Genomic DNA, 12,363 nt, shown 5'->3' on the forward strand with positions numbered 1-12,363 from the left:
AGGACAGAGGGTGATGTTCATAGAATTTCTATTTGGTGTGATGAATGGCAGCTTGTTCTAAACAAAGGGAAATGTTCAGTAAGATGTAGACTTGGCAGAAGAAGTCAACGCCAGGGTAATACTGTGTGACAGTTTTTTTTGGAAAATCGAGCTGTATTCATTGAGAGGATGAGAGAAGAGCATAATTAATAGGCTTGAAACTTCCATTTGAACATCTACCATAGGACAGTGAGCCAGCAGTGGCTTGAAACTCAGCTAATAGGAAAACAATACCTTTTTAAAAAATGTGGTAAATTAACTGGTTGCAGTTTCTGGCACAAATCATCTACTATTTAAATGGTCATCCTATAAAACACAAAATGCCTTTTGAGAAATTTATTATTTTCTTCAATATCAATATCACCTATTAACCACAATGCCAATTTAAGAGAGATTTGGGGTTATACAGAGGATTGCCAAGAGGTGCTCCTCCTGGGCGTCACCCATTAAAGTAACAAGGAGGAAAGAAAATGACAGGTAAAATGTGTACTCTCTGCCACAGTGGCTTGTAGAGTCCAAATGAAGACCACTGCTCTTCAGTTTTTTACCTAAATATTTCTTTGTCAAACACTAATGAAAATTAATTGATAACGAATCATTTCCTTACAGTGACAAACAATGGTACCAATATCACAAAATGGGAAAAGTGTAATTCAATTTCCACTTTTTGTTCATGTCACATATACCATCTTCCAGCAGTCCCCATTAGCGCCCTATATATCTTTTTCACGTTTGTCATGACAGTGGTTAAGAGCAACAACTAGTACATTTCTTTCAGTAATAACAATTATTGTTCTCAAATATTTGCTCAACACTTCATTGGCTAAACCAGTTTTGACTAACAAGTCACTTTCAGTATCCCATGGCTGATTCTTGGTCTAAAGCAGAATCAAAATTTACAGGGAGTCACCATGTATGTGAGCATCCTCGACACATGGAGACTCCCTGCATATTTGGATGCGGCTGTAGGCCACAACTTAGTTTGATTTAAATAATTATAATTTGCACTATTAGTAATTTAATAATTAAAAGCAATTGTAAACTGCTTACAGTGCCCTTGCCAAAACATTCTTTGGTGCATTTGATATAAGCAGCGAATCAGCTTCACCAATTAGCTGTAAATTGTGTTCTTCCAACATGACAGTGCCTCTGTAACAATCCACTTGTCCAGTAATAAGTACCTGTGGGTTAAGAAACAAAAATCTACCCAATTTTCAGGCATTTACAAATGGTTTCTTATTATGGTATGATTACTATTGCAGTACAAACCTTGAAACCTGGAAAAATCTGTCAATCCAGTGCTCTTACCGGCTTGCAGTCAACAGCTTTTATTTTTTGCACTCCAACACAAAGTACTAACTGCACCAGTCTCTTTGTAGATGGTTTCCATTACTCCATTTACTATTCAATTGCCTTAACATGTTCAAGTGACACATTCTGAATTGCATGGAGCTGTGATGATATGATTTTGCTATGTCACACACTAATTCAACCTGAAACAATTTGGTCTCCTTAACTGTACAGAACATTTGAAACACTGTTTATGACTTACAACCGTAGACCTGGGCAATAATTAGTGACAGGTAAAATTTGAAGAAACAGGAAAGCTGGTCAATACTTACCTTCAAAAGATGTAACTTCCAGTACCACCATCTAACTAGCAAAAAGGTACACAAAAACACTCCCACCTTTTCAAACAGTATGTTCCTTCTTCATGGAGGAAAGAGGGGTTTGTAGGGGACTCGAAGAAGAAGAAGAAGAAGAAGAAGAAGAAGAAGGAGGAGGAGGAGGAGGAGGAGGTTGGTCACTCAGACCCTAGGTCAAAACAGGACCCCTTTATGTGAGAGGCAAAGATGAATGAATAGGTGTCAAAAGAGAAGAGCAAGTGAAAGACAGCATATTACTAACAACTGTGTCAGCCTCAGTTACACACAGATTTGTAAGGGACAAAGTAAAAAGTAAAGAGAGACTAATGAGGAAAAGAGAAAGAGACAAGGAAACTGGAAAAAATAACTTGACAACAAAATAGAAACAGGGCAAGAAGGGAGATCAGGGGACAGTGAGAGTGACAAGATAAAAGAGAAGAAAGGGGATGAATAGAAGTAACGAGCAAATAATAAAGTAAGTAGAAATTCTCATAAATCTATATAAGAAGAAAATTTGTAGGAGTAGAATTATGTTAATGGAAGGTTTGCCTAGGGTGGTTACAATATGAGGCATGAGGAAATGTTGGGAGAGTAAGATCCCACCTCTGGAGTTTAGGAAAAACTACAGTAGGCTAATGTTATGTGGGAGAAAACAAATGCCCACATCCAAGCACTCAGCTATATCTTATCATGCTGTGGGGTGCACTCAGAAACTGGATACCAGATGTCCCAAATGCAGACAGTTCTGTATATGTCCATGCATTCATCCAGGTAAACTGCTATTCCATCTACCTCCAAGACTTACCTTCCATTACAATAAATCTCTCCCTGCAACTTCTATTATATTGTGGTTGTTGGTACTTTGTTGTTAATGCACATTTTTTATTTTGTTTCTTTCCCTTTCTTTCTATTTCGTAAGTGATTATTCTCTCTATTTTTTCTTATCTACACATCTCACTCTGTCCGGTATCCTTTATGTCAACTATAAGGTGAAGCTGAAACTGTGTTAACTAACACACTATGTTTCACTTCGTACTACATCTGCTACTTTTTCCTTCGTCTTTGCCTACCTTCCTCCTCACAACAGTTGGATTCATCTTAATCTAGACTCTGATTAACTGGTCCCACTCCTCTTTCCAAATATCGCTCATTACCTTCATTAAGGAAGAACTGTATCTGAAAATTAGTAATACTATTTTCTTTATTTTCCAGCTTGTGTTTCAGTTGGGATTAGGCTCTCACAAGTTGTGTACCCTAAAGATATTTTCACACAGTAAGTACAATCAAATCCAAATCTGAAAGCATTGTAGTCAATGAAAAACAATATTTAGCAATAAAAGCACATTTATTACAGACACCAACGTGCAGACAGAACAGAAATGAATGCCCGGATGGAGTTTATGCAAACACTTAATATTCCAAAGTATACAAACATTGCAAACACCAGAAATTTCTAGAACCTTCCAGAATAATTACTAAATAACAAATAATCACTACTGGTTGGGTGTGGTCTGGCAACCAGCAGCACGCCAGCCAGCGACACTGACTGTTACGCCACAATGTATGCATAATAGCTCACGACATTGCTCCCTCTCCTGCAGGAACAGCAACCCAGAAACAGAGAGACACTTTTTACGAGTTCCAATTGGAGCCACCAACATCACCCTGGATCTAGAGCTTGTCAATGGTCGTTTGCATGGCAGCAGTGGCAGTTCCTTGCAGTCTGTCCATGTTGTCACATCCTCTTCACTACTATGAGCAACGAATGTAATCCCTTGTGTTGAAGCTTCTCGGCTTTCGTGTGGGCCTTCAGTTTCCTTGGATGTCCCTGCACCTGCACCTTTGGACTGTAGTAGAGGTTAATACAGAGGATACGAACAACATATCTGCGCTTTTGTGTCCTTGATGAACATTCACAATCCTGGACTTGGAATATGATACTCAACAAGCAACATACAGCCCAAAGTAGAGTGTTTGGCAACTTTTATGATAGTCCCATTTTCCACACAAGTGTAAAAATCCATGCCAGGTGTCCCAGTTCATATATCACTAGTCAGTGCTTGCCTTTTTAATGTTCTGTCCTCCTCTTGGACATCTGGGGTCCATATGCACGCCAGCTGCCTTGCTACTTTCATATTGGTGATGAGGTGTTTCATATAGTCATCCAGTGTATCATCTGGTTGAAACAGGAACAGAGTATACACAGCTGTTTCAGCTGGTACCAAACGACGACATCATCTGTTCCTCGATTCAAGAGTGGTGCATCTGGAAGTACAGATATCCTCCAAGAATGTTTTCTGATCTAGTCGGGAGATTCATAATTGTAAAAGTGAGCTAAAAACATAATGGACATTTTTTGTAAAGTCAATAATAAAGCAAGATGAAGGAGACAGTGAGGCCAGCAGGTGGGCATCCCTGGGGCTCCACATATGACAGGAAACATCTCACCCTCAGCTGTCCCAACCCTGATCCATTACAGTCAAGAGTGCCGACTGTTCAACATATGACACCCAAAATTAAAAATTGAGGGCACCAGAATGGAGACAAACCAAATCTAAATGCACTTAAAACAGAGTAAAAAAAGGAGCCTGGACAAGGAAGTAGGATCATGGATCCCCAGACTTAGCATACAGCAGGAGACATCCCCATCCCGAACCATCCTGTCCTTCTTCTGGAGGTAGATCAATCCTTACAACTGAGAATACAAACCACTTTCATACAGAGAACTGAGAACCATTTCAACCATCCATGAATCATCCATCAATATTACAGGCAACGAGTGCAGAAGTCCACACTTAGCATGGAGGACAAAAAAGGAGGAGGAGGGGGGCATTCCACAACTGTCTGTAAGGATCTACAATCACAATGTGGGGGTGGCTTGTTACACAAAAGATACCTGTGGGTTAACCTGGTATGACCTACGCGGAGATGACACAGGATTCTGGGTTCCTTCTGGTGGAAGCGATGGGAAGATCACCATGCTGCAGTAGTCCCATTGGTTGTGCAGAATTTGATGGTGCAGTAGCCCACCAAACATCGTTCCATTTCTGAGTGAGCAGAGATCTCATATGCACCCATAATTCTGCACCTGGGGTTGGCAAAGCAAATGGGAGTGAGTAAGTGTTCCCCTAGCCAAATGGTCAGCCACTTCATTCTGGAGAATACCCACATGGCTTGGGACCCAGAGAAAGACAGTCAAGCAGGCAGCATGACAGGTCAGTGAGTAGTTCACAAATAGTGGACACCAAAGAGGGGGGGGGGGGGGGGGGCGGCAAGAATATCATTAGTCAATAGCCCGGAGACTGCTCATTGAGTCAGTATGTATTAAAACACAGTCAAGTGAGGTCAGTTTAATAAATTGGAAGGCTCTGCTAATGGCAGTTCTATGCTGTGCACTCATTACCTGTTTCTAGCAGTGAATGACATTCCATTCTGGCATGAGATATAAAAGCATATCTTGACTGATCCACAGTTTTACAACCGTTATTGTAAAAGATAGTAGTGCGACGGAACTCTTGAAGACGTGGGCATAACAGATGCTAAAAGGTCATTAGGGCATCTGAGACTTTAGAACTTTGGAAGAGATCAGTCCTAATCCACGGCCCGGGCTTTATCCAAGGGGGAGTGCACAGAGCACATTCTAGAAAGGGGAGATGGGACGTCTTGGCAAAAGGAAGTGAGTCACGTTCCAACTGGTAATCCTAACCGAGGGCCGGAATCAGGAAGATAAGACTGTTCACATGTAAAGAGAATGGGATACACGGGATGATCAGGGAATTTTAGTTAATGGCGATTGCACAGGCAACCAAGAGCTGGCACCGTCACATGTGATGGGGAGAAATCCCCGCTTATGCACAGAGACTGTCTACGGAACTAGTCCAAAAGGCACCTCTGGCCAGGTGCACAACATCATGGTGTACTGGCTCTAAAAGTTTCATAGATGAAGGCGCTGCTGAGTCACAAACCTGGCAAACAAGTCCACTCGTAACAAAACCAGGGCCTGATAAATACAGATAAGACTAGCATGATCCGCTCACCTAGATGTGTGGGCAAGGAAGCAGAGAGCATTAAGCTTTTGCACGTAGCTAGTCTTCAGGTGACAAATATGGGGCAGCCAGGTCAGCTTTTCATCAGAAAGGAGGTCCAATAAACAGGGCTGTGGTACAACATCCAGGTGGAAGTAAAGTTCCAGTTCATGATGGACTGTGGTACAATGGAAGGAATGCATGACTGTGTTTTGGAGCATTCAGCAGAGGCTACCGAGTGAGAGGTGTACCAAATGCAAAAATCAGTGACCTATAACGAAGAGATGACCAGCGGCCCAACAGATGGCACTATCACATTGATGTCAATGAGGAAGAGAGTGACATTCAACACACAGCACTGTGGGATGCCAGGCTCTTGGACCTGTGCAGAGCCGAATGAATTGCTGACTCTTGCCTGGAGTAACCAGTGGGACAAAAACTGGTGAATACAATTTGGTAGGGGACCTCTAAAGTAGAGATGGGTCGTTCGCGAACTAATAGGTCCAAAGGTACAGTTCACCAAGATGAACGGAAGGAGTGAGGAACAAATTCTAAGGAACAGTCTTCCATAGTTCACTTCGGTTGTGGCTTTCTACTTATAGTTCCCGAAAATGGGGAACGGTCGGTCTCATTCCCGCAACGGCACGTCGGCGGTCTCGTTCCAGCCTCGGTCCCGTTCCTGTCTGTCTGTCTGTCTTTGTCTCCCTCGGCCAGACTCGTCCTCCTCCATGTGACCACTCGTCGCAGTTCCACTGCCAACTGCTCACAGTTCAGTACCAGGTTGTGGTTCATTTTGTTCACTGAGCACGCACATTCTAGATCTGTTTCAAACCTTTTTTGAACTCTGGACTTTGGTTCTTTTCGAGTTCTATTCAGCGTCCACGACCGGTAATTAAAATATATTTTATAATTACATAAAAATTACATGGTATGTAATACATATATTTTTTCAGGTAACAAAAGGGCAAATCAGCTTACTTCACTTCCGATAAACAGCAGAAGACATACTTATAAAAAAGGAAAGTTTTTTTGTTATTACACATGCAAAGGAAGATGGCGTGGCACACACGGGTGGTCATTTTCCATCTGTTTTTGATCCAAGGTAAAACAGCATGTTCATTGTTATGGAAGGCAGGCCGACTTACAACCGAATGAAGCCCACGCTCCAAAATAGAGTGTCTGATGTCACATTTTGTGAAGAGAATATAGTAACTTTTACAATATTATTTCAGAGGTACAGGGTGGCACACAAAAAATGGGCCAGGAGCACAAGACTGCTCATTGTCGCTCACCAATCGTCATCTATTGTTTCAAAGTTGTTGTACGTATTAGCTTATTTGTTGTTTCTTTGCTGCCTAATTATTACATGTTTATCTATTCTGCTCATATTGGTCAACAAATTGTGCTTAACTGGCGAGCGGTCTGTACTCGGGGCCAGATTTTCATGTGCCACCTTATACTATTTCACAGCAATCAGCCATAGAACGCTACAGTTGGCTAACTGAGAGGTTTTGTAGAATCATGAAAATTACATCTACAAGTTTGTGAGAGTACTGTAATGAATAAAAACTTCGTACTCCAGAGGGGCACCTTCCTTCTTCAGTCACATACGCTACTAATTTTCAATTTTTCATAAGAACAATATACTATGCACAAACGAACGGTGAACGAGTAAAAATGAATGGTTCCCAAAAAAGAGCGATCACTAGTGAACTAGTTCCCAAGGATGAATGAGTTTGCCTATTTCTACTCTAAAGTACCAATCACGGAGGAGAGTAAAATGCGATGACACCAAGTAGTTACATACAGGCTATGCAGGGCAGAAAACACTGTGACAGTGAGTCTGTGCTTAGAAAACTCCTGTCAGATTGCTGTTTCCAACCTAAACAGATGGTTGGTTGTGGATCGTCCTTCCCAGAAACCGTAATGATAGAGGGACATAAGGCCCCAAGATCAAAGAACTCAGCACAATCTCCAGGCAACCATCCTTTCAAGCAGATTACAGGGTGCACTGGTCGGGCTAACCACCTGGTAACTATCAAGAGACATTGTGGGTTCTTTCCTGGCTTAAGGATTGTGGCAACAATATTATCTTGTCACTGCAAGGGGAAGACAACTTGGAGCCAAAGATGGTTGAAGATCCTGAGGAAATATTGTCATTGGGGAACATTCAGGTGTTAAGTCATCTGACTGAACTGAATCAGGGCCTGGAGCAAAGCAAGAGCTTGAAGTAGTTCCCAGTCAGTTAAGGGTTCATTATAAGATTCAGCTTGGTAGGGAGCGAAACATAAGGGGATGTATTCAACTTGTCACTTCCGCAATAGAACAGTGGCCACACAGGAAGAGGACAACTATGCTGTCACAAAATGGTTGCAAGATGTTCCACAAGAACCAATAAATTGGTGTAAAGACAGCCCTGCAGCAAAAGACCTGAAAAAGCTGTTCAATGCTGGCACTCTTTAAGACCATGGAGCTTGGCCCACACCCGAGATGAAAGCCATATCTGTTCCCAGGGAGGAGAGAGAGTGCTCCCAGCATTTCTTCACACAGTATTTGACTCCCTAGCATTAGGTTGCTCGAAAATGATAAGGTTGGTTTGCGAAGGATGTCGTTTGAATTTTTTCATGGCTCATCACCTATCTGAATGGCTACTGCAATGTCTTTGGTCCATGACAGAACCAGCCAACAAACGGGGGACCTGCAGAAAAACGAATAGCAGTTCTAGTGGTATGGATGATTGCACCCGGGACGCCTTGCACAACATTATCAACACAATATGACAGAAAGGCGGCAAATGTAACACTAGAGGCATATGATGGTCAGTCGGATCTGTGAAGTGCTCAACATGGTAATCTACCCATCTGGTGGGGGTAAGGAAATGACAGGGTCACTGGAAAGTGGCCATTGTCACAAAGGTCATGACCAATGTAGTGAAGCCACAAGATTAGGTGAAGAGATCATTAGACCAATAGCTGAAAAGATGTCAGGGGCAGTACTGAAGTAGGTCGGAGAATCATCTCTGAGGATGCTAAGAGCATGGTCTGTGAGAAGCTGGTCAATTGTAAAACCCCTACCACACAAAGTCATACTCCACCACAGGGGGCGGTGTTCACTGAAGTCTCCTACCAGGAGGAAAGGCAGGAGGGGAAGTTGTTGGATTAACGTGATCAATTCAACATAAGTAAGTGGCATACCTGGGGATAGGTAAATGTGCAAACGGTAACCACCGACGTCATTTGCAACCTGCACCGCTACTGCCTTCAACGAGGTACAAAGGGGATACCATTCACTGACAACAGAATGTGTGATAACCACAGAGCTTGGAAGAAAGGTCACCAGTGAAGTAAGTTTCTTGGATAGTAAACTGCAAAAGAAAAGCAAGGAAGGTGCTGTAGTCCCAACAAGTGACAGCAGTACCCATTACAATTCCACTGAATGATCCCATGACTTAAGGCCAGATTAGGAGTGAAGGGGCCAGGAGTGCTGGTCAGGCTGCAGGGTCACTGTCTCTCTCTCTCTCTCATGGGGATGGAACTAGATTCACAAACATTGGCTCAGAATCAGACGGAGTGGGGAATCTGGCACCTCCAGGAGCACCAGAAGAACCTCGTCCCGATTTTTTCTTCTTCTTCTCCTCCTCCTACTCTGTAACCTTCGGTGAACAAGGTTAGTTCAAGGGGCTATCTGCACTGAGTGCGGGGCAGATGAAAAGCGGATGGCCCTGGGACCCACAGGCCATGGCTTCTTCAGCCATTGTTTGGTGTTGGGCCTCCAATCCGAGGGTTGCCAGGGAGAGGGATCCCAAGAGGAAACCCTTTCACCATTAGACCAAAAAAGAAGAATGCTTCTCTCATATACACAGGATGTAGGTGTTTATATTTGTTCTGTGCCTTAGCATACAACAGACGGTCAATAGATTTATATTCCTGGAGCTTCTGTTCCTTCTTGAATACGGGGCAAACTGGGGAACATGGAGGGTGATGTTCCTTGCAGTTGACACACAAAGGTGGAAATAATCATCCACAGTTGCTACATTTTGGGTCTGCTGTCTGGTGAGATGACATGTGCCCTGAGTATAAACATCTGAAGCATCTCAGAGGCTTTGGGACATTTGGTTTCACATCACACCTGTACACCACGACATCAACTTTCTCCAGGAGGCCATTCCCTTCACAGATTAAGATAAAGGCACTTGTATCTGTATGATTATCCTTGGGGCCTTTTCGTGCAAGTCTGAAAAAAATGTAGGCATGATCACTGAAGATCAGAATGGAGCTCCTCATCTGTTTGGAGTGGAAGATGATTCCTTGGTCTACATTCAAAAGCTGTGTGTGGGGCAATGGTCACAGGTATGTCACGTAGACCAGCACATGCCTGAAGAGTTGTAGACTGGACAGCAGACGCAAACTTAATTAATAATGAACCATTTCACATTTTCCCCAGAGACTCAACTGCCTCCAATTTGTCTTCAGTGTTTTCGACAAAAAATATTGGGTTTACTGCACCAGCAGAAAAAAGTTGAATTCACTTCAAGTACGAATCTTCCACCTTGGTACCATCTACTTTGACAGGCATCACCAGTCACAGAGTCCCTGTGTCCCAGCCATGACAGGCACATACTCCTTGGCTTGCATGTGTTGTTTCCAGTTCAGGCACTGATAGTGCAATCACTGCATCGTCAAAGGTTACCACCATGCGGGTACTTTGTGACCCTCCTTGGTGGCCAAACACATACTCACAAAAGAGATGTGAGCCCCCCACCCTCCCCTGGGAGGTGGGGGGGGAGGGGGGCGGCAGAGGGCAAATATAACTATAACAATCTAGTTTTATAAAAACATTATTTATACAATAGCTGTGCAAGTCCACAAGATCAAAAGTTATGTGCCTTCAGTGAAGTTGTTATTGTGAAATGGGAACCATGTAGACTGGCATGGCTCAAAAGAACTAAGTTCTACATGGAGCCAACTTCTCCTTTCTTTATAATGTACAAAAATCTGTATAAATATTGGACGAGAAGTTGAAATTACCAGTTGTAACTATGTATCAACCATGTACAGCAGCACTACAGCATCTATGCCATATAGTGTCAGTAAGTTCCCTATGTGGCACTATCTACCAGCTACATCATTCGGCTGTAAGCAGCACACATTAGACCTTAAAGTTATTTGCTGTGTGGACTAGTAAACTTTACATTTCTTTCGGCGTTAAATGACATTCTTGCCAAAGAAGCATATTAAAAAGTATTAAATCGTATTTTTTTGTTTTATATTTCTGACATTCAATAATGTTTTAGTATATGTCCTCTTTCGAGACACTTGTGTAATGTATGTGATTGCAGTCTTTCTCGGCGTATTCCACTGATGAATTCTTCTTGAGTTATCAGCCAAGTGGTGGTGTCGTCACCAAGCCATCACTCGGCTGATAACCCAAGAAGAATTCATCACTTGTGTAATCTTGCAAGATTGTAGGAAAAAGAAAATGCCTGTTACCAATTTTCCACCAAGTCATCTGAAGATGGGCACAGCTCGAAAAGTGTAATGAATAATAGATGGGTCCAGAAATATCATGTGAGTATTATTTTGTGAGTAAACAGGTTTTTGGAAACAACTGTCCTCACAGATTGATGTTAGATACAGTGAGAATTACTAAAATGTGGTGACAAGAAGAATATAACTTCTTGTCAGGTTTGTACATAATTATCGAAACAAAATCAAATAAGTGTGATGAAATAGTAGATCTTATAATGAATATGAACACTGTAATGTAGGTGAAATACTACAACTAACATAGTGAACACATTATTGTAATCAAGATGGCCACAAAGCCAACAGCCACCACAGCAGTATAATCAACAATATAGGAAAAGACAGTGTGGTGTCACCGCCAGACACCACACTTGCTAGGTGGTAGCCTTTAAATCGGCCGCGGTCCGTTAGTGTATGTCGGACCCGCGTGTCGCCACTATCAGTGATTGCAGACCGAGCGCCGCCACACGGCAGGTCTAGAGACACTTCCTAGCACTCGCCCCAGTTGTACAGCCGACTTTGCTAGCGATGGTTCACTGACAAATTACGCTCTCATTTGCCGAGACGATAGTTAGCATAGCCTTCAGCTACGTCATTTGCTACGACCTAGCAAGGCGCCATTACCAGTTACTAGTGATGCTGTAAAACATGTACCGTCAAGAGCGATGTTCACCAATTATGGATTAAAGTTAAGTATTCCAGAAGATACGTACATTATTTGCTAGTCTCAATTCCTTGTCCTGTTCCAGACCTCACGCCAGCCTGCATGAGTTTAAACGCGTGCCTTTCGGCTTCCTCATAGTGGGTTGGCTGTCTTGCCAATCCACAACAGTTTGGCGACGAGGCCAAATCGCGTTCGTAACTATACTGCCCTGATTTACTTGTGTAATGGCTTCGCCACAATCTCCAGATGTACTCTCCAAATTTTATCGCTTACAGAACCAGCAGACACAGGCCTTACTGGATGCCCTTGGACAGCTCGTCCAGGGTCAACGTGCAATGCAAAACGATGCGGCAGCCGCTGCTTCACCGCTACCGCAGCCACAACACGCAGTTGCACCAACTTTTTGTCCTTTTGATGCTGCACTGGAAAGCTGGACGGAGTGGTCATGCCAATTCGGATTCCAT

General features: G+C 42.8%; 1 long non-coding RNA gene across 2 annotated transcripts in view; it reads right to left on the reverse strand.

Annotated features, from left to right (window-relative positions):
- Nucleotides 1–12,363, reverse strand: part of LOC126456021 (uncharacterized) — a 110,389-nt gene that overhangs the window by 78,725 nt on the left and 19,301 nt on the right. For both annotated transcript variants that reach the window (XR_007585362.1, XR_007585361.1), the window contains 2 exons: nt 1,309–1,532; nt 1,090–1,220 (listed from right to left, as the gene is read on the reverse strand). This is a non-coding gene — a long non-coding RNA (uncharacterized LOC126456021). The remainder of the gene's footprint in view (nt 1–1,089; nt 1,221–1,308; nt 1,533–12,363) is intronic.

This window comes from Schistocerca serialis, chromosome 2 (assembly GCF_023864345.2).
Source record: "Schistocerca serialis cubense isolate TAMUIC-IGC-003099 chromosome 2, iqSchSeri2.2, whole genome shotgun sequence".
NCBI lineage: Eukaryota > Metazoa > Arthropoda > Insecta > Orthoptera > Acrididae > Schistocerca > Schistocerca serialis.